A 25832-nucleotide genomic window follows, 5' to 3' on the forward strand; every position below is an offset into this window, starting at 1 on the left:
CACTTCATGTTTGATTGATAATAAGGCAAGGCTGGTCAATCTTTCTTGGTTCATAGTACAACAGAGATCATTCTTTATCAACTTGAGCTTGCTAAAGCTGCATTCGCAAGATGCCACAGTCATTGGTAAGGTTACATAAACTCGAAGTGCAGTCTTGATGTTTGGCTAAATTTCATCCAGAGAGTACTCTTGTATACACTTTAATAGATCCTGGTGAGTCACTGACTATAATTCCTTGATCAGCTCCTGCACTTCTGCCTTGAACACTTCTAATTTGGGCACAAGCACCACAATGTCTATATCCGATGAGGATTGAAGTTCGAAGTTGGCAGCCGGTCTTTTTTAGCTCACTCGAACTCAAGATTCTTCAAGACAGTTATTTCCAGACAAAGAAGAGAATTCTGATGATATAGCTGACTCAGCCTTGTGTTGTCACTTCATTTCTGTAAAAATTCTGTCATAAGCTGTATTTTTTTATCTTCTAAAGCTCTGTTCAGGAGAAAGATAGGGGCCTTTGTTGGGTGCACTTTTACGAAATGATTTCTTCAGCCTCATGTCAGGAAAGTCGCCCTCTCATCCCATTTCTGAGGATTTTTCTTTGGCAAACCTTATGCCTGGTTCTGTTCCCTCACCTCACATTTTCTGCAACAATCCTGCGAAACCCTTTATCATCTTGTTTGCTACATACAGAGAAATACTCTTGGTTTGAAGAGACTGGTTGACCTTGTTTGATGCAACTCAGTATTCTTCCCCATCTTTGAAGAAGGCAGAACAAAATGTGAAGTCTATTTGTCTGATCAAATCTTGTGCTCCAAAAGCTGTTCCATTGCTATAATTTCTGTGATCTGCCATGTCATGCAGTACTGAAAAAACACAATTTACTGATTTTCAAAAAGCACTAATTGCTCTCTGTTTGGATGACCACCTCGTATCACTGTGATCTTTTAAAGAAACTCCAAGTGTGTCCATTAAAACTTGCTATTTTCCTGTGGAACCACTGAAAAAAAATTGAAGAGTTGTTGTACAGTTCCAAAAAACATTACAATCATTGCTCAAACATTTGCAGCCTGGTATCCAACAAGATTTAAACTGTGGGCAGCACAGGGTATGTATCTCACCAAATCATAAACCTGAGATAATCTTGCTTGTTTGCCATTGTATTTTCCAGCCATGCTGCTGCCATTATCATACGCTTGACTATGGCAGCCATTAATTTTCAAACCGTCTGCCTGCAGTTTTAATAAAATATCATTTGAAAGGCCCTTTCCTGTTTTTTCATATGTGTTTACAAAATCATAACCTTATAACGTGGCTTGTCTGCTCCATCTAAGCACTATTTGGGGTGCAGTTGAAGATGACAGAAAAATATTTTGCTGCTTTAATTTTCCTCAATATCTCTCATCCTTTACTTTCCCCGCTATCAACTCAATCAACTCATTTTCATATTTTTTTTTTGGGGGGGGATAACACAGAACTTATTTATTTGCATTCATATAGGTCATGCGAGCTGCTAGCTGAGGGCTTATCAATTCCAAGGTACTGAGGAACAGTTCTTTCTTTTCTGGGGGGACGCAGGGAGACGCATACCCCTAAACATTTTGTGAATCTAAGTTTGGCCTCATTGAGGGGCAGTATTTTAACAGGAATAGGAAAATGAGAGTACCCCTAAACATATTTTTTTTGGGGGGGGGGGAACATTGCTGAGGAATATACCAGGCTCCCATGAAATTTCCCTCCAATTGCCTCAATGAAGTACCAAGTTGTCTTGGGCACAAAAAATGATAACATTGACAGCAACTTTTAGAATGTTTTGCCATTTCTCAGTCTCTTCTTAAAGGCTGTTTTCAGCATCCAGAGTTTTACCAATTCTTAATCTTTCGAAGTCTTTCCATGTTGTCTATCAATGTCTGTGATGAGATGCATTTTAATGAATTTGTACAGAGGGATTCAAGTTTTTCCAATACTGAAAACCCTTCTCAAAGTCCGAAAATGTTGTGAGTTTTGGTCTCTTGAAGAAAAACAAAACACAATGGGAAACAAAAAAAGGGAGCATTTTTAGATTGGCTAAAGGATTGAACATTCAGTGCAGGAATACACATTTCCCCCAGAGCTGCACCCGTTACAAACAATGCTACAGATTTCCTTCAGATGGCTGTATACTGCGCAGTTTAGGCAATGCCACTGGGGAAGATAGTAGTCACAGCCACAGAGAGACTGGGTATGTATTGAACAGTGCCAGGAACAGGGAAGACAGAGGAGAGCAGATGTCACTCAGAAGGATCATAGATCCAGAATAAGAGCAAGCAGCAAAACAGATTGCCAGCCCCCTGCAAACTGGAAATGATCCCCAAAAGAGGGACTTCAAACCTGCTGCTTCATGTTCCTTCATGGCAGTGAAGGTTTACTATAAGGAAAGAGCCATAGGTGACCAAGCTCTGTCCCTACATACTAGAAAAAGAACCCAGAAATGAGACTTATAAGGGCACAGTGGTATTTAGCAAACTGGTACCTCTGTGTAGAAAGCTTTGTCCTGTCTCGTACAGGACTGCCAAGTGATGCCAAGTTAGCTGCTAAATCTAGAGAAATGGCAGGATGTCTGACAGGCCTTAGACCAGGCATAGGCAAACTCAGCCCTCCAGATGTTTTGGGACTACAACTCCCATGAACTCAGCTAACAGGACAAGTGGTCAGGGATGATGGGAATTGTAGTCCCAGAACATCTGGAGGGCCGAGTTTGCCTATGCCTGCCTTAAACCTTGAAGAATTCTTAAATTGTGCTTTGGATTTTGATTACATAAGGCTGAAAGCCTGTGTTCAATTGTAGCTGTTGGAATAATTTGATATGAAGGGCTGAAGTTGTTTATATGTGGGGAGGAAAGGCAGCATTTTTATTCCCTGTGTTGCTTGTTTTATTTTTCCGTTCGTTTTTCCTGGCAAGTGTTGGTTTGGTGGTAAAATATTTTGCAAGGTGTAGAAATCTTTAGATTTATCCATGATGAAGCAGAGGAAGCTGTCTTATGCTGAGTCAGGTCCACTAGTCCATCCAGTAGTTTAATATTGTAAAGTAGTGCCACATGCACTGGCAGTGGATCTCCAGGGTTCCAAATAGGGAACACTCCCAACCCTGAATGGGGACACCAGGGGAGGAATTAAAACATCACACTGGAAATTGCTATATTTTTTTTGCTGAAGAGCTTTCCTTGTGGCAATGAGCTTTCCTTAAGCGAACAACAGACATTTCTTCTGTAGATATTGTATCAGCCTCTTTTTCTTTTATATATTTTTTTTTCTCGCCCCCACATGTGTCTCAAAGTATTTTTATCCATCTCCTGTAAATTCTTCTCCCTTCACATTCAGCTCATACTTATTCTCCTCACAACCACTATGCCAGTTTCTTTCCTTACTCCCTCCTACATTCACTTCTTTCTCCTACAACAGCTTTCCCCTTATTCCTTTTTCAATTCCCTGTCTGTTTGGTTTGTTGTTGCCAAATTCCATACATTTAAGAATCTTAGAGTTGGAAGGGACAATGACCATCATCTAGTCCAACCCCCTTCAATGCAGGGATCTTTCATCTAACCTGGGGCTCAAACCCACAACCCTGAAATTAAGAGAGTCTCATGCTCTACAGACTGAGCTATCCCTCACCTTTTATTTCATTTTCTAGTTTCCTCCATCACCTCATCCAGCCATTTCCCCTCAGAGGAGGGACACACACAAAGTCAAACCTTGTTGTCCCCCAGCCACTGTTACTTAGCATGGGAGAAGTTGCTGGCTCTGGCATTGGTCTAGCTAAAGGGCTATGGAGTAGCGAGGGGGCAAGTGACAGGCAGCTGAGGAGGCCTTGAGCAAGATGTGGCACTGAGGCCCACCTGAAAGTGGACCAAGGACCACTGGAAGGCCACACTGTTTGAGATACACTGTTCTAGACCAAAAGAATCATCAATGGCAAAAGTGAACAGGGAGTGGAGTCAGGGTCAAATTTTGCACAGCTAAGAAAGAAAGAAAGAAAGAAAGAAAGAAAGAAAGAAAGAAAGATTCATTTTTATTACAGAGTTCCTGCTTAATGTCTGGAAATGTTATCTCCTTGTATCACTTATGGTCAATATGAAAAACTCCCCCAAAGATTTGGCATTTCACCAATATTCTAATTCCTGGGTGTGCTCGTTAGCACTAAATAAAACTGGAGTAGGTTAAGTGTCTCAGTGAAGGCGCTTGTTGAGAAAGGAAGGTGGTGTCAAAAATGTTGACACGATTTTGTAAAAAGATGGCAGGCATTTAGCAGATTCTGTAATTGGTAGCTCTCTTAGGCTTGCAGGCAACAACCCGCACACAGAAGGAGGATACTTGCAAAACAGTAAAGACCTAATGGGAAAGAATTTTCAAACCACCTAATAATACCTTTTCTGTTTCCCTGAAATGACAGGCAGGAAGATTGCAGAACATGTCCTGCTATTGATTCAGCTTCTCCTGTGTTGTCAGACTTGATTATCTCAATTTCTCCCAAGGTTTGACTTGATGGAGAAGGAATTTGGCTCATTAATACACGTCTTTCGATCAGGCACTGCGGGGAGGGGGTGGACAACAGCAAAATCAGCAATACCCAAATGCAGGAGAACTCTGTGTGGTTCTAGAACTAAAATCAAAAAGGTTTATCCATGGAGATGGAGTGCTACAGCTAATCCAGTGATGGACTATTAATAAGTCTGGCTAAGGGAGGAAAAGTGAGGCTTTCCTTCCATCAGGCTTTGAGATAAAGTCAGGACGGCACGCTGCAGCCTGTCCTTTCTGTGGGCTACACCCTTTATTTAAGACAGTGACGCTGAAATGTCCTTCATCTCAGGTAAGCTGGGTGTGGCAAGCTTCCATTCACTGCAGCCTTTAAGCAGGGAGAGAACTATGAGTGATCTTGCCTTATTGACATGCCTCATCCTCATAGTCATCAGCAACCTCCCCTTTAATTTTTCAGGCCATCAGAACAGGATGAAATCAGGCAGGAGAAATTCACAATTCCTGAGCCCCTTCCTCCTATAAAGATAGATGTCCATGGTCCACTGGCTATAGTAATGAATGAAGAGTTTACACGCTGTATGAAAACAACATAAATGTCACTGTTCTCTCTTCTTGCAAGCATGCTGCCAAGTTAACGCCACAGATACTTCATTGTCATCGTGAGTGGTATAGTTGTAGACCAGTCCAGGTGTGTGAAAACCAGTCTATCCATCAGTCAACCTCCTTATTATGGTCAATCATCAGAATTAAAGAGAAAACAAACTTTGCAGAAATATGTAAAATAATACCAAACCAAACAAAATGGAGAACCATGAAAATGAAATTAGTAGGGACTGTATTGTATCATAAAACACCAGGCATAGAAAACAAAATTATAACTCTGCCAAAATCAGTCCCTGGTGAGCTTTACATGCAGCAACACAATATTTAGCCACACTGGAAAATGTGGATGCATTCTGATTTAAAAAGAATTTTTTAAAAGCACAAAATGCACCATATCGTCCTGAGAATCTCTGTGAAAAGAGCTCAGTAAAAATCTTACAAAATATCACAATAAAAGGAGCAAAACATAAGAAAACGAGGTATCAGTTCTACTTTTCCAGATTCGTAGGGACGTGTGGGAAGAAGAAATGTCATAAGGTTCCCCCGCCAATTTTCCTCAAATGCTGCAGTCAGTCTAGGCAAGCGTGTGATTGATGCAGTACTAGTGCAATAACCTTGCATTCTCCTAAGATGTTGTCAAACATCTTTTCTAGGCACATTTGTATACATTTTCATGGTGCATGGCAGCTTAGATGGTCAGATCACTAGTAATCAAATGGGACAGATTCTATAGAGCAAGGGAGATGATCATACTCGTAATATGGCTTATTAGAAACAGCCAAAGCTGCCTTAGACCAAGTCCACTGGTTCACCCAGCTCTGTAGTTGTGTACTCTTTGACTGGCAGTGGTTTTCGACAGTTTCACGCAGGAGTCCTTTTTAGGCTTACCTGGAGATGCTAGCGATCAAACCCGAGACCTTTTGCATGTAAAGCATGCAATGCATTCTAATTGTAACCTCCTCCCTTTTCATATCCCCTTACCCCTTCTGCTGGTCCCTTTGGCTCCACTTGAAACCAGCAACATTTGCTGTACGTTATACAGGGCAGCTCAAGTCAGGGCAAGTATTGCGTAACCCATCGTTCTGCCTTTTTGAGCCAGATTATTATTTGATATCTGCTCAGCCACCAGATCTTGTCACACTGAGTTAGTAGATTTCCCCTCCTAACAAGGCAGAGGCAAGTCACAATGGCGGCAGATCCTTGCACTGAAAATGTGCCTTCCCTAATCATGTACAGTAGAAAGACGACGCTTCCACTTTTAACTGAAAAATGAGGGGTTCAGAAGCCATGGGTGTAGCCAGGGGGATGAGAAGCAGGAGGGCAGCAGCCCCCACATCAAGTAAATCAATAAAAAATACTTAACTAACTGAGGTTCTGACCCCCCCCCAACATGAAGCCTTCCCCCCTCCCAACATAAAGCCTGGCTATGCCCATGGAAGACTTTCTTCTGAAGCTGCTTACCTCACCAACTATTACCCCTCCCTCCAAGCACTTTTCTCCAGCCCAGCACTGGAGGAGGGAAGCTCCTGGTGCATGGGCAACTCCATGAGGAAGGGGGCAGGGCACCTGTTCCAGAACTGAGCTACCTGTGACACGATTGGTCAGTTCCCAGAAGCCACGCCTATTGCTCAGTTGGGTTGCCAGTTGTTTCACTAGAATGTGCCACAACATCATCAAAGTGACCTCAGCAAGCGTTTCAATTTCAAATATTCTGATCACTTCTACTCTTAGCTAAGTAATTTTGTTTATTTACCTGATTTACGGGGTGGCTGCCTCCCTGCCCTCGGGCCATGCCAATGCCCAATGCCCAGTGCTAGTGTATGTTGTGGGGCGGGCAAGCTGGCAGACTTAAGAAACTGCAGCGGGACGGCTCTGTACTCCTCACTTGTGTGTCTCATTTGTTTAAAAATATGTACCCTCTTACTTTATGGCTGGGAGAAATCTGTGCTTAAAAATGTGGATCACCTGCCCTCTAGTTTGGCCTTGAGAATGCTCTGAAATGCAGTCTGATTTTCACATTTGGTACCTTAGTTCAATAAAAAACCATTAAATATCTCTCTCTCTCTCTCTCTCTCTCTCTCTCTCTCTCTCTCTCTGTGTGTGTGTGTGTGTGTGTGTGTGTGTGGATTCAGGTGGAAATGGGAAGAAAGCAAACTGTTAATATAATTTTCCTGACTGTAACCTTGTCCTTTATGCATTCTAGCTATTGAATGATTATTTATTCCTATGGTAAAACTCTTTAACACTGAAATACTGCTAGGCAGAAAATGGAATTGATGGTAGCTGTACAAAGAACTGCTTTGCACTGGCTGGTGAGTGGAGGTGGAGGTGGAGGCTTGGCTTAGGAGTCTGCACTACGTGAATGCAATGATCTGGCTTTTCAGTGTGAAAAATTGGGTAATTCGACAATGGAGCGAGTGGGAAGATTCTGGCTAGGTCATTCTGACTTGCAATGACCCTTATCTTCCATGAGGGCAGTATGAGGAGAGGTGGAAAGATAATTAATACAGGCCTGCTGAGGGTTTCTTTCTTTCATCCATTAATGCTTTGCAGCCTGCAGAGATGAAATGACCCAGGTGTCTCTTGCCTGAGCCTTTGAGGACACAGTTGATGTTCCAAATGAATGTTTAATTATCTGGATATAAATTTAATTGACATAAGCTTAAGCAGCCCTGATGTTGTGAAAAAGACTTAATAAAAATTAATCTCGCAGCAGCCTCACTTGCTCACATGTTGCCTAAACAGTTACCTGGCTCAAAATGGTAATACAAACTTGTATGTTAAAATGAGCTATTTAGAAAAGTGATGTTCTTTGGCCAGACTGCTAGTTACACATTGCATTTTTTTTGGTCCCGATTTATTTGTTATTGAAAAGATACCTTGGGGACTACCATAGAGAGTACCAAAAGAGAGACTGTATAATCCTTTCCTTTACTGCTAGTAGTCTGCTCAAAGTTATCCCTCAAGCTGTTTCTCCACTCCCTTGGCAAAAGACACGGAGACCACACAAGCTGCCTTCTGTTCATACACAAAATATGCCCTTTTGACAGGTTTTGAAGAATCTGTAAGTGGAAAGAACTATTGGGAAAAGTGTTTCCAAGATATTTCCTTCTGCAGAGGAAATATTTGGGGTCGTTAAGACTCAAAATGGCTTCAGTATTGCTCTCCTATACTATTTCAAACATGTGGTTTATGTATGTGTTTTTGCCTTGTGCGCTCATGAACATTCATTTTATTTATGACCTTAGATTTCTTATAACAATTCCCCTCTCTGGGGCTATAATTTTAACTAAAATTGCCCCCCCCCAACAACAACCTAGTATCTACCCTTCCTTAGTATAAAACAAGAGAAATAGGCAAGGGTAATGGACAAATGGCTTCTGTAAGAGTTGGGTGTTGTAAGTGAATCTGATACTGTGGGAACTGTGCCAATCTCTTCTGTGATTGCTAACAGCCAAATGGGCTAGCAGGACCAGCGTAACTGGAACAGGAAATGTGATACGCAATCAGTGGCTTCAACTTCAAAGCTCTGTGCTAGCAGGTATCTTTAGTACAAGGTACTTCCTGTTTGGTATTAATGTTGGCTGGGGGAAGCACTCCGTGACACATTGCTTCATCTCATAGCCTTATTCAATATTTAAATTAAAAACCTAGTTAGAACCGAACCTGGATTTCCTCTTGGTCAGCTTCAATATATTTTTACAAAAGTTGGGTGCCACCTCCACTCTCTGCTGAGCAATTGAAAGATCACAAGGGGTTCCAGGCACTCACTCAGGGTGTGTGTTCCTTGAGAATTGAGACATGGTGGAGACTGTCATTGCTTTAAGAAACACGGTTCATCCGCCTATTTACACCTTCAGTCTGCATGGAGGGAGTCCAGAGCTTACAGCATGGCCATTTCAAAAGGGGCTTGTCCCCCACAGCAGTGCAGCCAGCCTTCAGCCAACCTGCCCAAGATGGATCCCTGTCTTTCTTCTTCCTTCTTTTTCTCAGAACACCCTGCTAAAAACTCTCTTTTCCTGTCACCTCACACCCAGTTACCCTGGCAACCTTCCAAACCCCAGTCTCTGTTCACACCTCAGGGCAAGGAGGGAGGACAGTTCTATTGCATTGCCAATGGCTCTCAGTAGCCCTGTATTGTTTCTTAATGGCCCTAGCTTGGCCAGACCGCTTTGCTATGCTAGCTCAGGAATTCCTCTGTAGCTTGTATCCTCCCTTTCCAAATAATCAAAATCCTACCATTTATTAATTTATAGGGTTTAGGGGTAGAGGTCTCATTCCCTCATCAGATGTGTGAGACTTTAAGTGTCACAAATTGCTTTGTTTTTGCTGCAACAGACTAGCATGGCTGGCTACCTCTCTGGAAACTCTTTTGAAGTATATTTGCTATCTTTGGCTATGTACACATTACCACTCTGGCTCCAGTGCTCTCGCACCACTGTTGACAGCATGCGCAAAGATGGAAACATTCTTGAATAGGGGTTTGGGAAGGGGGCTGCTGGTTTAGGAAACAAATCAGGTAATGTGTACCAGGTGAAGACACCCATTCAGCTCCTTGGTGCTTACAGCAAGTGGAAATGCAATTTGAAGTGTGTGTGTGTGTGTGTGTGTGTGTGTGTGTGTGAACCAACTTGCTGTGTTTTAAGCCACGAATATGTAGATCAGGCTGTTCAAACCAGATCAGATTTAAAAAGGAAACATTGATGTTTTCGCTTTTGTTCGCCCTGTTTATGAATACTGGCGGACTAAAACAGGAGAGGAAGCTAATGATGCTGTGTTCCTTTGTTCCTGAAATGTTTTGTGATCAACTGGGCAATGGGGTAGGGGAAGCTCGAGGGAACTAAACAAGCTGGTGAACTAAGTTTGAACTTTAAGTGTGAAATCAAGAGAGAATCAACAGGTGTGCTAACAGCTTCCAAAGCTGTGTGCCAGCAGGTTGCCCTTTAAATGGCTGTGTTATCACATATACCCCATCTGCATAAAGCATCTGTGGCTGGACTGGTATAATGTTTAGTGTGTTTGGGTCTGAAGAGTGGAAATCCCTCTGAAAATCCTCCACTCTGCCATAAATGTAAGTAAAGCAGCAGTTCTCAGTATGGACACAAGGCAAGTAAAGCCCCATTGAAGATGGTGAGATTTGCTTCTGAGTAAATATGCATAAGATTGAATTTGGGGGAGGGCCGTAGCACAATGAAATCTCAGCATCTGCAGGTAGGGCTAGGAGAGTCTTCTACCTGAATTCCTGGCAAGCAGCTGCCACTCAATATAGACAATACTGAGCTAGATGGACCCACGGGTCTGACTTGAGAGCTTCCTATCTTCCACAGCTGCAATACTATGAACACTAGGGGACGCGGGTGGCGCTGTGGTCTAAACCACTAAGCCTCTTGGGCTTGCCTATCAAAAGGTTGGCAGTTCGAATCCCCAGAACGGGGTGAGCTCCCATTGTCCTGTCGCAGCTCCTGCCAACCTAACAGTTTGAAAGGATACCAGTGCGAGTAGATAAATAGGATAAATAGGTGGCAGGAAGGTAAACAGCATATCTGTGCACTCTGGTTTCCGTCATGGTGTTCCGTTGCACCATAAGCAGTTTAGTCAGGCTGGCCACATGACCTGGAAAGCTGTCTGTGGACAAACGCCAGCTCCCTTGGCCTGAAAGTGAGATGAGTGCTGCAACCCCATACAGTGGTACCTCAGGTTAAGTACTTAATTCGTTCCGGAGGTCCGTACTTAACCTGAAACTGTTCTTAACCTGAAGCACCACTTTAGCTAATGGGGCCTCCTGCTGCTGCCGTGCCGCCGGAGCACGATTTCTGTTCTCATCCTGAAGCAAAGTTCTTAACCTGAAGCACTATTTCTGGATTAGTGGAGTCTGTAACCTGAAGCGTATGTAACCTGAGGTACTACTGTAGTTGCCTTTGACTGGACTTAACTGTCCAGGGGTCCTTTACCTTTTACTATGAACATTTACTAGAAGTAAGCTTTTACTTCAGCGGAACTTGCTTCTAAGTGTGCCTGGGATTGTGTAGTAAGTAACCTTGAGTTGCTCACTACTTCTCAGCCTAACCAATTCACAGGACTACTGTGGGAATAAAATTGCCATTGGCTAACTAACCCCATGGGCATAGACATGAGCTCCTTCAAGGAAAAATGGAATACAAATTTAAGTTTTCTTCTTTGACTGCTATTAATTTGCAGATCGTCTTGAAGATCCATGACCAGCTCTTGCATATCTTAATACTGATCAGTAGGATTTGGAATTTGGATTTTACAGAAGACAAAGCACATTACTGATACTGCTATGTGATCCTGCTTTATCTGTAAGAGTTATCACTTTGACTTCTTCATGATATTATCCAGTATCCTTTGTTCTAATCTCAGCTTTACACAGGCTCTTGGTAAAATGGCGAAAGCTTTGTAAATCTTGTTCAAAGTCAACTGGACTCTTCCCTCGGAGTTTTATATGCCATGTTCTTCTATGCTGCTTGAATATACATTTATGGCATCCTGTGCTGGGGGTGGGGAGGAGTGTGAGAAGGCAAGTGAGCTCAGAGCCTTCTTTTTCAAAAAAAAAAAAGTGAAGAAAAGAAAAGAAGAGAGAGATAGAGAAAATAAATATAGTATATTAATACACCAATTGTTAACAGTTAAGAGTAAAAAAAAAATAACCTACTGCATTTTATATAAGTGAGTTCAATTCATTATACCTGTCCATGCAAAGTCAGTCTCTCTTTATAAGCAATGAGCTTTTAGTGGCAAGTGGAGTCAGGTCTTCCATCCACTGAATAAATGGAGCTGTACATTTATTTTTCCAGTGCAGTGATATCAGCCTTTCGGCCATAGTATGGAAAACCCATTTACATTATCTAGTTGTCAGACTCCACATAGTAGGTATATAGTTCAAAAGAAGAATATCCTCTGGAAATTTTAGCTTTTCCCACACAGTCATATTTATATAATACACTATTCTCTCCCAAAACTTACTAAGTACAGGGCTTTGTAAAACATGTGTTTTAAAGAAGCATTATCTGCATTACATCGCCAATAAAATCATGGGATATTTCCCAGCTTGAAGTGGAGACAATGGGGTTCAAACTTGGGATCTTTTGCATACAAAGCAGTTTCTCTGCCATCACAGCTGATGGTAAATAATTATGTAAGAATAACTGTTTGGAGGAATGTCAAGTGGGAATTAAAGCATGACATTCATTTGTTTTTGCTTTCACACTTATTACTTACTTACTTATTACAGAACATCCACTGTTCAAACAAGCAGTGCAAATGCAAAACACGATGCAGGCTAGCATGAGTTTGGAATCTGATCACCCTTTCCCCTTCCAGCTCACTCACATGGCCAGTTAATCTATAACCCCATCTATTTCCTTTGGACATCCTAACTATTATAATTGTAAATATCTTTGACAAGATTGCTTGAGGCTTGTACTGTATTCTCATTAGGATTTTTTTTTTTAATGCTCTGTGTTGCAACAGTGCGGTCAGAGGGAGAATAAAAGTCCACGCCAACAAAAGTAAAAAAAACCCTCTACACAGAATAAACACTTCACTGCTCTCGCTTCTTTATCGTGCATGTAACCATGGTGATTGTTTTCTTTTCGAATTCTTCCTGAGTAAGTTCAGGGCTATCTTTTCATGTCATCCCGTTTGACAAATTTGTTCCTGAGACTGCCAGATTTTTTTGGCATGACCAGACTGGCCTGAAGAAGAAAAACAATGTAGTTGTGTGAGGACAGGAGTTGCTAATATGTATTATACCTGTTAAAATGTTGGAAGTACTTTCCTGTGGGGAGCTGGAGATTTGGTGATGTTCCCCTGTTGATACATGGAAGAATTCAGACATTGCGCCTTCAGGGCCAAGGAGTTACTTTGGCCTTTGTCCAGTTTCATCGTTCCTCCTCCTCCTCCCCCCTCATTTTGTCCAGTCAGGATTATGATAAATTATGCTTTGGTTCCAGAATAGTCCATACCCCTTTATCCCGGTTTACTTTGGGCTATATCCTGGATTTGCAACCCTAAAGTCCTAAACACTGCACTGAAAACAGGCTTATCACCAGCAGGAAGTTGTCAGGACCCGAGCAAAGCCCAACCTTGATGCTTACCCTGCTCCCACGCACCCTTAAAATAATAATAATAATAATAATAATATGTACTGGATTGCTTAGTCTGGAAGCCTAGTCTAGATGACCCATATCACTCTACAGTTCTATGGTTTTAATTTTGCTTTTAATCAGGGTGAGACAGCCACCACAGGCTGCAGAGGCTGAGGGTGAGGTGGGTAAGTGGCAGGGAGCTGTAGGAGAACGGATCTGGGCACTAGCTGACGTCTGCCCACAGATGCAGAGGAGGAGACTGGCCAATCAGGCAGCAAAGTGACTTAGGCTGCTCCTGCATTAGGAAGATTGTGGCAAATTTAAATGGTGGCTTGCCACCAAGCACTGTTAAAAGCACTGCAGTGGCCTGCAAAGGGGTATCCACGCTGGAGGAGACCCAATGTTGACATGTGCTTTCTCAGCATTTGGCAGGTCCTGGAGCTGAAGGGGCCGGGTAGGTAGACTCCTCTGTACCTCCTTGTCCCTAAACCTTTTAACCGGTGGGGAAGGAAGGCTCTCCAGCACCCGCTGCAGGGTGTTGAGGGGCGGGGCAAACCGCACGGCAATGCATGCATGGCGCCGATACAGTGGAACCTCGGGTTACATACGCTTCAGGTTACAGACTCCGCTAACCCAGAAATATTACCTCGGGTTAAGAACTTTGCTTCAGGATGAGAATCAAATTTGTGATCTGGCGGCATGGCAGCAGCAGGAGGCCCCATTAGCTAAAGTGGTGCTTCAGGTTAAGAACAGTTTCAGGTTAAGAACAGACCTCCAGAATGAATTAAGTACTTAACCCGAGGTACCACTGTACGGATAGCGCTCAAGCGGTGCTGATACTGACGGCATGCATGCAGCGCTGATATGGACAGCACTTGAGCGACGCCGATACAGATGGCACATGCGCGGTGCCAATACAACCGGTGCATGTTTTACGTCCATACAGATGGCACTTAAGCGGCGCCCATAACAACGGCACGCATGTGCCCTTGACCACCCTACAGTGAGTGTAGCCCTCAGTCACTGCCATTTTGTCACCACCCCCTCAGGGTGACACCTGGGGCGGACAGCCCCCTGCCCCCTCCCTACGCCCCTGCTTTCAACCAATCCAATATAAGCAGTGGCATAGGCCTTAGCCTCTGCCACTAGGTGGTGGCACCAGCTCTGCAAAATCTTTGGCAGATAGTTTGCAACACCTATTTCCTGGTCCTTTTAGCTGTGGAGGCCAGGGACGAAAACAGGAGCTTTTGCATGCAAAAATTTAAAAAGCCAGCACAGAGTAACTGTATTAAGGGTACAGTTTAGCATGAAGTGTAGAGTTTGGTCTGCTTAACCTTGTTCTTGTCACATGAACAGCCTTCTAATAAAGCAAACATTGCGCTCATGGCACCAGGATAGAAAGGGGATTAAAAAAACATTGCCAATGACATCACCTTGCCTAGCAGATGGCAGCTAAAAGGGAGCCAGAGGGGAGATTGGGCAATGGGGGGCACCTTGTCTGGGGTCCCCCCTCAAGCCTAGCCGTGCCTCTGTCTGCACCAGCAGAATGACTTGGCTTGGAAAATATTTGATTTGGGGAGCATTTCTGTACCATAACCTTTCAAGGGGACAGTGTATTGCTTTCTTTAATTAAGTATTTCAATTAGAGATAGATGAAGGTTCTGTTCCCGCTCCTGGATATATTAGCCTAAACTTTTTTTAAAAAAATTATGTGGACACATTTATTTTTGATGGCATGATAGAGTGTTAATTGAAAAGTACATCATTAGAGCTGATAAACCAGACATAGTGTTATTTTGGTATTAAAAGCCAGGTGCTGAGCTGACATCCCTGGAGACTGAGATTTTCTCTAGAAAACAGCTGCCCTATTGTTGCCCTGTAAATTCCAGGAATAGTCATTTCTCTTTATTCCTTCAGACACCTCTTGCAATCCATTCTGAAATACTAATTCTTATTCTTTATGTTTCCTTCACCATTAAATCCTTGCCTTTATTCCAGTTTGTCTGAACAACTTGGCTCTCAGAAACAAGCTCCTCCCAGGAATAGTGTGTGTCTGTTAGCCAGAGGTAGACACCAACCTTAAAATTAGGTTTGTACCCCAATATGGCACTTTGGAAAACAGTTCCCTTCGTTCCTAAGTACTTCAGAGTCTGTCCAAGTCTGCTTTGGGAAAAATGAGGCTTAATTTTTCTCCATTCAGTATGGGAATTAAAAAAAGTATTACAATCTATTATACTTTGGTCAAAAGTGGATGAAATTTTCCAGAACAGGCACTAAGAGTTTAGCAATATAAACAATGATGATGATGATGATGGTTTAATAAGGCAGACTATGGCTTGGCTGATAAATGATACAATAAATAAATATCACTTGGGACAGCCTAAGGAGGTGGGGGGGGGGGAGGGAGAGGGTGTGCCTGAAAGAGAGAGAGAGAGAGAGAGAGAGAGAGAGAGACTAAGTATTTAACAATGTAAGGCATACTATGACTGAATATAATTACTTGTGACAGACTAAATGAAATAGACTATGTGGAACTTAAAGCAAATTCCTCGGTCCAGAACTATTCTAAGAGGAAAGTGTGCGCATGGGGGGGGGGGGGAGCCAATGACTCTAGTAAGAACAAACAAGCAGCATAAGATTAAAAAAACAGAACTCTTCAAATAATGCTCCTGTTTCTCAGACAGCAAACTTGCACAAGAGCAAGAAGAAAAAGAGACCAAAGCTCTTTATTTATTTTAACAGCCCTCTCCAAAATGCACCAAGATTGAAGATTCCTAGGAAAATGATTTCCTCTAATTACAAGCTTGATCTGTCAGTCACACTCACCACCCTAGTGTTCACTCACCAGCCCGCTGCTACCTAACCCCTCATCCCATTGTAACATTTTCCCCATTTAGTAAAATTAGAGAAATCAGTTTTGATTTCAGGAGATATTGGTCTCTCTCTCTGATCATTCCTGGCAAATTTATTCTGAAGAGTATGTTTAACATAGCTGTGTGTTAACAAGGAACTCCCCCCCACCTGGTAACTGTGTCTTTTGAATGGAACACCCCAGTTTCTTCAGCACAGGTAAAGGTAAAGGGTAAAGGGACCCTTGACCATTAGGTCCAGTCATGACCGACTCTGGGGTTGCGGCGCTCATCTCGCTTTATTGGCCGAGGCAGCCAGCGTACAGCTTCCAGGTCATGTGGCCAGCATGACTAAGCTGCTTCTGACGAACCAGAGCAGCGCACGGAAACACCGTTTACCTTCCTGCCGGAGTGGTACCTATTTATCTACTTGCACTTTGACGTGCTTTCGAACTGCTAGGTTGGCAGGAGCAGGGACTGAGCAACAGGAGCTCACCCCGTCGCGGGGACTCGAACCGCCGACCTTCTGATCAGCAAGTCCTAGGCTCTGTGGTTTAACCCACAGCACCACCCGTGTCCACCCCAGTTTCTTCAGCACAGGTACTTCTGATCATTAGATACAACCTTAAAATGTCCCTTCTAGGACAAGATACCTCCAGCATGATGGAACAAGCACATACACACCAGGCCGGACAGCACTGCAAATGTTGCTTTGTCTGCTGATAGAAACAGAATCATTGACATGGAATTTAAGTAAGGCTGCAACTTTTCAAACTTGCTCTGTAATGAGTCACAAGAGGATGCTACAAGACTGCTGCAGAGAGGGGTGAGGGAAGCAATAGTACTTCCTTTATGTCCAGTGTGGTGATGAAACAATATCCCAGAAACAGTTTCTAAATCTACTTCTGCATTTTCCAGTAAGACTGTGTTATTTACAGTAAAGATAAAGAGCCAAAAACCTAAAGGTTCTGTGTTAAATATTGTGTGTGTCTGAATAAGAACAAAGTAGTACAGCTATCAAAAGAAAGGCTGTTAAGAACAACAGCAAGGTTGACAGGCAATTGCATTAGGCCAGAGATTAATTCTTTACTTCATTAGGATACAGGAAACATAGGCTAAACTAGTCTTGCTCTTGATGGATGATGCCTCAGCTCCAAGAGTTCCATCCAATTAGCATTCAGTCAGTAATAATGTGTGTGAATGGGAAAGTGTAAGGCTTGCCTGGCTGAAGACAGAAGAACATGCATAATACATTTTAACTCTCCTAGTGCAGCAGGAGATGAAACAATGGTGACTGCTCCTGCCCCATTTCTGCTGTCCAGCCTCCTCTCTTACCTGCAGCAAGTGATCAGGGCTCCAGGTGGACACATAACACAGCAAGTATGGGATATAACAGTGGTGTCCAAACTTTTTTCAAAGAGGGCCAGATTTGAGGAAGTGAAGGGCCGTGAGGGCCAACCAAAGTTGTTGACCTTCTTTTAGGATTGAAGTTGTTGAACTTTTTTTTAGCATTGAAGTTGTTGAGGTTTATTTTAGGATTTTACCCCAGGAAATAAACTGCCACGGGGTCCGGATTAAACCGACTGGCGGGCCGGATTAGGCCCCCGAAATGGACTTTGGACATGGCTGGGATATAACATGGCCAGGGAAGGAAGGAGGGATCTTGTTCTTTCTAGAGACTTAACAGCAGACGTTCCCCCGCTTTTGGCCTGGCAACCCTGAAAAGCAGAGCTGTGGGGAAGCTCTGACCCATAGACCAATTGTGGCCCGTGAGGCCGTTTCCCCCAAGTCACACCCACCTGCTCATCAGCTGATATCTCTGGTGGGATGACATGATTTAATTCTGCCTCAGCTGTCTGTCCTTGAGAAAGGACAGCACAGCCGAGGCAGCAGGATTTAATTTTCGCTCACCATCTGATAGCAGAGAAGAAATCCTGCTTCAAAGGATTGTTTAAAGCAGGTTGTGCATTTCTTGTGAGCAGGCGGGTGGCATCAGCACTGGGGTTGGGGAGAAGAGTTTTTCCGTGAAAAGTATGAAATAGGACCAGAGCATCAAGAATGCAGAACTGCCACCCAGATGCCACATTCAGGAAAACCACTTCCATTCAAGAGAACTCCAAAGGCCACCAGATGGAGCCAAATATGAAATAGTGGCTTAGAAAGAGGGGCAGAAACACACCCGGAATTGGGGAAGAGAACGCTTTTGAGTGCATCCCCTCCCAAATAATTTGCTTTCAGTTCCAGAAATGAGCTCATAGTCCACTTCTGGTTTTACCACAAACTTTCCTCCCCAGCCCATGTCAGCAGCTTAATTTGAAAAAGAAGTGATTGTTCTTGTTAAATAGCTGAGAGTTGGAAATCCTGGGTGATCTGTTGCAAGTTACCCAGAGACCTATCAGTAGATCCCGATCTGCCTGATCCCGTTTTAATATATTGAGAACCAACTGCCCCTACACCCACATCCAGCTCAAAAAATAAAATAAAATCCATTTAATTAAAAAGGTTCGTGACTGTATTTTAGAATATTCTGAACAAAGGAGTCTTTGTTCACTGGCTTTGTTCTGTTTTATATGTTTGCTGTTAAATGCTTCAAATTCTCCCATTTAAAATCAACGAAAGAGCAGGAGAATGGGTGATGTGTGGTCAGACTTGCTTGGTACTCTGCTGCCCACCCTCTAATTGTTAATATTAAACGTCTGCCTCTTTTCTGCACCTCTGCTAACCCCCATTACCCCATCTGCCTTGTTTTAAACTCAGCTCATCTGGCCATATCCACTGTAATCAAAAGCAATAAACCAGAAGTAGTAAAAGAATAGCCTGTGCCTGACCTCATCTAACTTACGAGGATAACCTATTAAAAACACCACGTTCCAGAAATTCAGACTTTGTCTTTTTGACACAGGTGGCCCTCAGCACTTTCCCAGCTTTTATGCCCACACGCTCTTTCACAATGGTCCTATACTTCGTGCCTGGTGCCTTGATTTATCAGTACAGATGAAAACTTTTGTTTTTTATAAGTTTATAACAAAAAAAATTGTTTTTATATTTTGTTGGAAGCTGCCCAGAGTGGCTGGGACAACCCAGTCAAATGGGTGCTACTTGCAAATAGTCGTTGTCATAGTAAATAGTAGTAATAGTAGTAGTAGTAGTAAAGGTAAAGGTAAAGGGACCTCTGACCATTAGGTCCAGTCATGGATGACTCTGGGGTTGCGGCACTCATCTCGCTCTATAGGCCAAGGGAGCCGGCGTTTGTCCACAGACAGCTTCTGGGTCATGTGGCCAGCATGACTACGCTGCTTCTGGAGAAACCAGAGCAGCGCACGGAAACGCCGTTTACCTTCCCACCAGAGCGGTACCTATTTATCTACTTGCACTTTGATGTGCTTTAAATAAAGCACTTTATTTATTTATTTAATAATAATAATAATAATAATAATAATAATAATAATAATGTTTTAAAACATGTGCAAAGTGCCTCACCATTGTGGAAGGAAGACATTTCTGATTTTAAAAATAGATGAAAAAATAGAATGTCTCTGAATGGGTAGAGTGTTCCTTCTGAAAACTCTCTCCCCCAACCCGGCAACTTATAGCATCTTGTAGGCTAAGAAACAACAATGAAAACGCCACAGACATCCTCCAGGATTTGCACTCTCTTCTCTGGGCAGCTGAACTAGAGGATGCAACACTAGCTGGGTCAGTTCTCGTTGACAGGGCTGTCTCGGGAATTCATCTCCGTGTTGACGTTGGCAGGGTTGGTTCAGAGAGATGTGAAGGTACCTGAGAACACAAGAACCTCCCGAATGGCCCATCTGGTCCAGCATCCTGTTCTCACAGGAGCCAACCAGATGCCTGTGGAAAACCAGCAAGCAGGATTCAAGCGCAAGAGCACTCTCCCTTCTTGTGGCTCCCAGAAACTGGTTCTTAGAAGCATTACTGCCTCCAACTGTGCCGGTAGACCATAGCCTCTGCTAGCCTTATCCAACATGACTTTGTCTAATCCTCTTTTAAAGCCTTCTGGCTTGGTGGCCATCACTGCCCCCTGTGGGAGCCAGGTCCATAGTTTAACCATGCACTGCCTGAAGAAGTACCGGTACTTCATTTTATCTGTCCTGAATCTTCCAACATTCAGCTTCATTGGACATCTAGGAATTCTAGTGTTACAAGAGAGTGAGGAAAACTTCTCTCTAGGCACCTTCTCCATGCATGCCTTGCACAGTTCTATAAGCTAGGAGGTTCGATTCAACCTAGAACCCTTAGACACTGCATCAGGATAGGCAAAACCCAAATTCTGCTAGCAAGTTACGATTAGTCCCCGTTACACTGATTTTGGCATGGGGCGATCAAAGGTCACAAATGACTAAGAGAGGCGTGTGTGTAAGAATAAGCAAAACATGCATTGGAGATACTACCAGCAGATCATACTTCTGTGCTACATGAAAAGGTCAGATGGTGCCAGAGTTGCAAGACAATCTGAGCTGGGAAACAATTCCTTTCTGACCTCAGTTGACTCGGGATTCTGCCAGACCAATCATGTCATTGCAGATCTCCCCATCTAACAATAGGGAAATTTTAGAGTCCAGGTGGAAGCTCTCTATAAAGGCAGCAGCCTGCTTTCATTTGCTAGTCCATTTTCAGTGTACAGTCCTCCTAGCTAGTAAGGGATTTTCATGCCTGCCACCATCTCTTGTGATTTATACGAACCATCTCTTTCCACAGAGAAAGCTATTTCAATACGCAGGTTGCCATTCAGCAGACTCGGGCTTAGCAGTGCCATCTTATGCAGAAGTGACCCTATTTATGTTCTGTAGAACTACCCGCTATATAAATGTGTATGATTGCAGCCTAAGTGTGTAAGAGCAGCTAAAACGCATGGGCACTTGCCCTGAAAACTCATTCCTTGCAATGGGGGTGGTGAGTGACAGAGGCATCAGCTGCTCCAGCATATTGGGAGGGGCCGACATGAGGTCATGTGATGTTCTGAGGTCACGTGATGTCATGAGGAGCCAGGGGGCTGAGCTGAACACCCTCTGAAAAATTTGGGGGCCTAGCTCTCTCAAAAAATACATGGGGGGTGGGAGGGGGAGCCAAAACTGCCTCCGTGCCTTTCGTGAGACAGCTCAAATTCTTGCTCCCTGATTGTATTTATGATGTCTATTTTGGAAAATGAGACTTATTTGGTCTGTAATAATAGTTCCATTTTTAATGTGGCACTGCTTTTAAATACAGTGGTACCTCGGGTTACATATGCTTCAGGTTACAGACTCCACTAACCCAGAAATAGTCTTCAGGTTAAGAACTTTGCTTCAGGATGAGAACAGAAATTGTGCTCTGGCGGCGTGGCAGCAGCAGCAGGAGGCCCCATTAGCTAAAGTGGTGCTTCAGGTTCCGAACAGTTTCAGGTTAAGAACGGACCTCCGGAACAAATTAAGTACTTAACTCGAGGTACCACTGTACACTCTCAGAGCACTCCTCCCCCCTTTTTCCTCCTTGTGCTTTCTTTCTCATCCCCCCCAATTCTCTCCCCCAACCTGTCCCGTATTCTGCCCAACCAAAGGTGACAACCCTAACCCATCCTCATCCTGACAAGCAAAATGCAACCATCACTGGAAGGAGGACATCACAGTCACTGCTCCCAACAAGTAACCACAAGGGGTAGCCTTAAAGTTCACTCAGTGAGGTTACCTAGCTTATGTTTTGAAGAAGACCTCTATATAAAGCCATTGTTTTTGCTCCCGGACCTCACGGTTGTTCCTGTCTTTTAAATGGTAATAACTGAGGGAGGCGGGTGTCTGATAATTCCAGGACCTTTATGAAGGAAGGCTGCAAACTTTGGTAACACCCACCATTATTTCTTTAAAAAGAAAATGAATTATTTTCCGTGACTGTTTTTAATTCAACCACTAGAGAGCAAACTTCTTCTTTCTATCAGGCTGTGATTTATACACGAAAGGAGAAGATGGAGCACGCACTTGTGCAATACTTTCGTGCTTGAAAACTTCTTTAAAATAGAGAAATGTACATGTGGGTGACCTAGAAAAAAAATAATTGTGTGTGTTTTTAAATTGGGTGGTCTAATTTTCAAAAGGAAAGAGAGCAAAGTAAAGAAGTGTGCCTTTGTGTATAGTTTTCAGAATATGGAGGCGCACTAGGTTCTGTTCTAACATTTCCTTCTTCTAAACCCCCCAAACAGGTCATGTTTTTCAAGGTCCTCTCCCACAACTAGTGGTTCTCCATGGAAAAATATCTGAAAATATTCAGTGATGAAGGATAATTATAATGATTAGGGCTCAGACCTGCTTTATTTATGGCTGTAAAACTGCATAGAGAACCTCAAGGACCTCTGAGTGGACAATTAGTATTACCAGCAAGATTTTAACATGTTTGCCAGCCTTTGAAAACCCACAGTGATCAAACTGGAGTTTCACCTGTCTGATGCTCAAGTCCCTGTCTTGTGACTGTGTGTCATGCTGTTGGTAGAGTTCTTTCATGTGTCAAATGAGCTTGTATGGGGGGGGGGGAGAGATATACAGATGGGGACTTTGGCATTTTCAACTGCTTCCTTGCTGATCTCCTTCCCAGCTCCCGTCCTGAAAGCAAACCTGTGCCAGTATTCTTTAACGACACATCTGAGAACAGAAGTTCATACCCTTTTTGAGAATAACTGGCAGTGGGGTTTACAGCGCGCAAAAGGCAATGAGTTTAATAGCGTTAATTGCAACCGTCTATTACCTAACTTCTGGCGATCAATGCACCATGCATTTAAAGTGCGTCAGCTTTCACGATGAGACAGCTAAGGACCTGAAGTGACACGCTACACGATCTCTGCTCAGAATTAAGTCCTCTTGACTTCAAAAGGACTGACTGTAGTAAATGAGTTTAGGATTGTAGCTTCAAGGTACTTTAAATTTGTATGGAATTAGTCCAAGAGTCGCCAATGTGGCACTCAAGGCACTCAACCTTTTCATAGTAGTTTGAAATAAGTCTCTTTTTGCCAACAGAAGATGTAACTGCGGCATGGGGGTGATTTCAGCATGTTGGAGTGTAGTGCCCACAACAGTTTCTCTGGCTGGCCAATGTGCCCACAGGTTCAAAAAACTTTGCATTCTGCATCCATCAGTTTATTCCACCCATGTACAAGAGGGAAGTGTCAGCAGGCTTGAGGAACCCCAAGGGTTTGCATGTGTACAATTTTTTTTTATATCTAATGGTGGATGCGCCCCCCAAACAGCCCAATGAAGACTAATATGTTCAGTGAGTACAGAGTGCTGGCTGACTGTTACAGGGTGGGGGTTAGGGATGCGAGTGGCATCATGGTCTAAATAATTGAGCCTCTTGGGCTTGCTGATTCGAAGGTTGGTGGTTCGAAGCCGCTCAACAGTGGTGAGCTCCCATTGCTCTGTCCCAGCTTCTTTCAACCTAGTAGTTTGAAAGCATGACAGTGCAAGTAGATAAATAGGTATCGCTGCAGCGGGAAGGTAAACGGCATTTCCATGCATTCTGGTTTCCGTCATGGTGTTCTGTTGCGCCTTAAGTGGTTTAGTCATGCTGACCACATGACCCAGAAAACTGTCTGTGGACAAACACTGGCTCCCTCGGCCTGAAAGCGAGATGAGCACCGCAACCCCATAGTCACGTTTGACTGGACTTAACCATCCAGGGGTCCTTTACCTTTTACCTTTTTACCTTACAGGGTGGGACTGGGAAGGTAGGGGAGGGGAAATGGAATGGAGTATCCTGGAAGAGGTTATGCTTGGCTGGCTGGAATACTGGAGCACACCACAGGCACCACTTGTTTACCTTGTTTTGCACTCAGGAGGGATTTTTTCTTTATCATAATCTGAATTTGTCAAAGAGGTTAGCCTCTCCTGGAACAGCACAAGAGAGATTTAGTGTTGTTTTTCTTCCATCCTCTTCTGTCCCAGTACTGTAAACATAGCAAAAATATTAGCATTGGTACCCAATTTGGCTTCCCAGAGTGTCTTGATTCTCAGAGGAAACATCTGAAAGCATCTTGATTCTCAATGAAAGTACCTGGATGAGCACCTGGGACCCCCCTGGAATCTTGTGTATAGCTCAGCAGAGATTTGGGTTTGACATGCTACCTTTGTAACAGTGCTACCCATATTCTGCTCAAACACCAGCACTGCAATCAGACTAATTTATGAAAATCATGATCATTTTTGTGATTTATTCTGGGAACACAATAAAGATTTCCTTGGCACAACGTTGGGATGTTTGCTTTGGCACAGGCTAACGCACCCTGCTCTGAACAATATTGAACGCTAAATCATTTGGATGGATCAACATATCTGGAGTAATTGTGCCACACCACCATCTTCTCATTACCTGGCATTAAAAGAAGCAGCAAAACCCAGCCCCTCCCGAAATCTCCCCACAACATGGCATCGCCTATGCGTGCTTGCTAGGTCAGACTGCTGGGAAGTGCTCAGACAGACAAAGCTTAAAATAAAAAGAGTCACAAGGCAAAGTAAGTGGAACAGCACACGTTTCTGTAACAGCTGTGCAGCCAGCCCCTTTGTTCTGTGATTAATTGCACAGCCCAAACGGTGTCTGTGTAAATTCAGCCCAGGCAGCTGGCAAGCAGGTTGCAAACACCTCTGCATGCACTCTGGTCAACACAGTGAGCTCTCAATGTCTCGTTTCTCTGCTCAGCTGGCTCAGAAGAGATGTTGGTCTAAATGCTGACAGCAGCCAGAGGCCAAAGCCGTAATTCAGGTATAGGGAAGAATATGTTCATTTCCGGGGTGGTGGTGGTGAGTATCCTCCCCTCCCGAAAAGTGGGTGGTAGGCCAAATAACTTTGGGAACCTCTTGCTTAGAAGATCCTTATGCTTCAGGGCTGTGTTTTTAGAATGCTTTCCTAGGAGGAGACAGAAGGAAAAATATCAGACATCTGAAGGCAGCCCTGTTTAGGGAAGTTTTTAATATTTAATGCTGTATTGTTTTTAACACTCAATTGGGAGCTGCCCAGAGTGGCTGGGGAAACTCAGCCAGATGGGTGGGGTTTAATAATAAATTATTATTATTATTATTATTATTATTATTATTATTATTATTATTAGAAAAAGCCACGTCTGGCAAGTATTTGTGCATCTCTGATGGAAAGACTCTCATGCTCATGCACTGTTATATTCTGATGTAGTCCAACAGTGCCCCCTAGAGTCTCTGGAAGTTGGCACCTCCTGTGGTGAATCACAAATAGACAGATAGCTTGGGTTTTGTCTTCAAATACACTGTCTCGTGTTGATCCCTTTTTATATACAGAAATACAGGAAGCTTCTAGCTTAATATTGTTTGCACTAACTGGAAGCGGCTCTGCAGAGTTTCAGGCAGGGAGTCTTTCAATTGGGGGGCAGGGGGTGACCACAAAAGCATATAGGGGGCTGGATACAATCCATGGGCCAGAGGACTGGCCCTTCTCTAAACTGTTTCCAAAGTGCTCAGATTCCACCTCCATAAGTGGGTTGTCCATTTACATGACCACCTGCCATCATTAAGAAACATTTACATCCTTTTGTCGAAGGCTGTGAATAGTGTTCAAGTCCACAAAACCTGTTGACGATACTCACACAAACACACACACTTATCTTAGCATTATTCCCTTACTAGTGCTATGAAGTGATTTTTTCGGCTTGCAGAAGTCCCAGGAGCTTTGAAATATATGTTTGCCCTGAGGCTAGAGTAGTAACCAGCCTGTATTTCAGATATTATACTCTGAGTCTTGGGAATGGTGTTCT

The 25832-nt window shown here is 43.4% G+C and overlaps 1 protein-coding gene and 1 long non-coding RNA gene across 2 annotated transcripts in view; one reads left to right on the forward strand and one right to left on the reverse strand.

Annotated features, from left to right (window-relative positions):
- Positions 1–25832, forward strand: part of PM20D2 (peptidase M20 domain containing 2) — a 617107-nt gene that overhangs the window by 33138 nt on the left and 558137 nt on the right. The gene's annotated exons all lie outside the window — the stretch shown is intronic.
- LOC309339456 lies at positions 36–6677 on the reverse strand. Its single transcript, XR_014155371.1, has 4 exons — positions 6577–6677; positions 4402–4564; positions 724–997; positions 36–198 (listed from the first exon to the last, which is right to left on the reverse strand). It is a non-coding gene; the product is annotated as an uncharacterized lncRNA (long non-coding RNA).

The sequence above is a fragment of the Podarcis erhardii genome (genome assembly GCF_964252035.2).
Source record: "Podarcis erhardii genome assembly, chromosome: 3".
NCBI classification, from domain to species: Eukaryota; Metazoa; Chordata; class Lepidosauria; order Squamata; family Lacertidae; genus Podarcis; species Podarcis erhardii.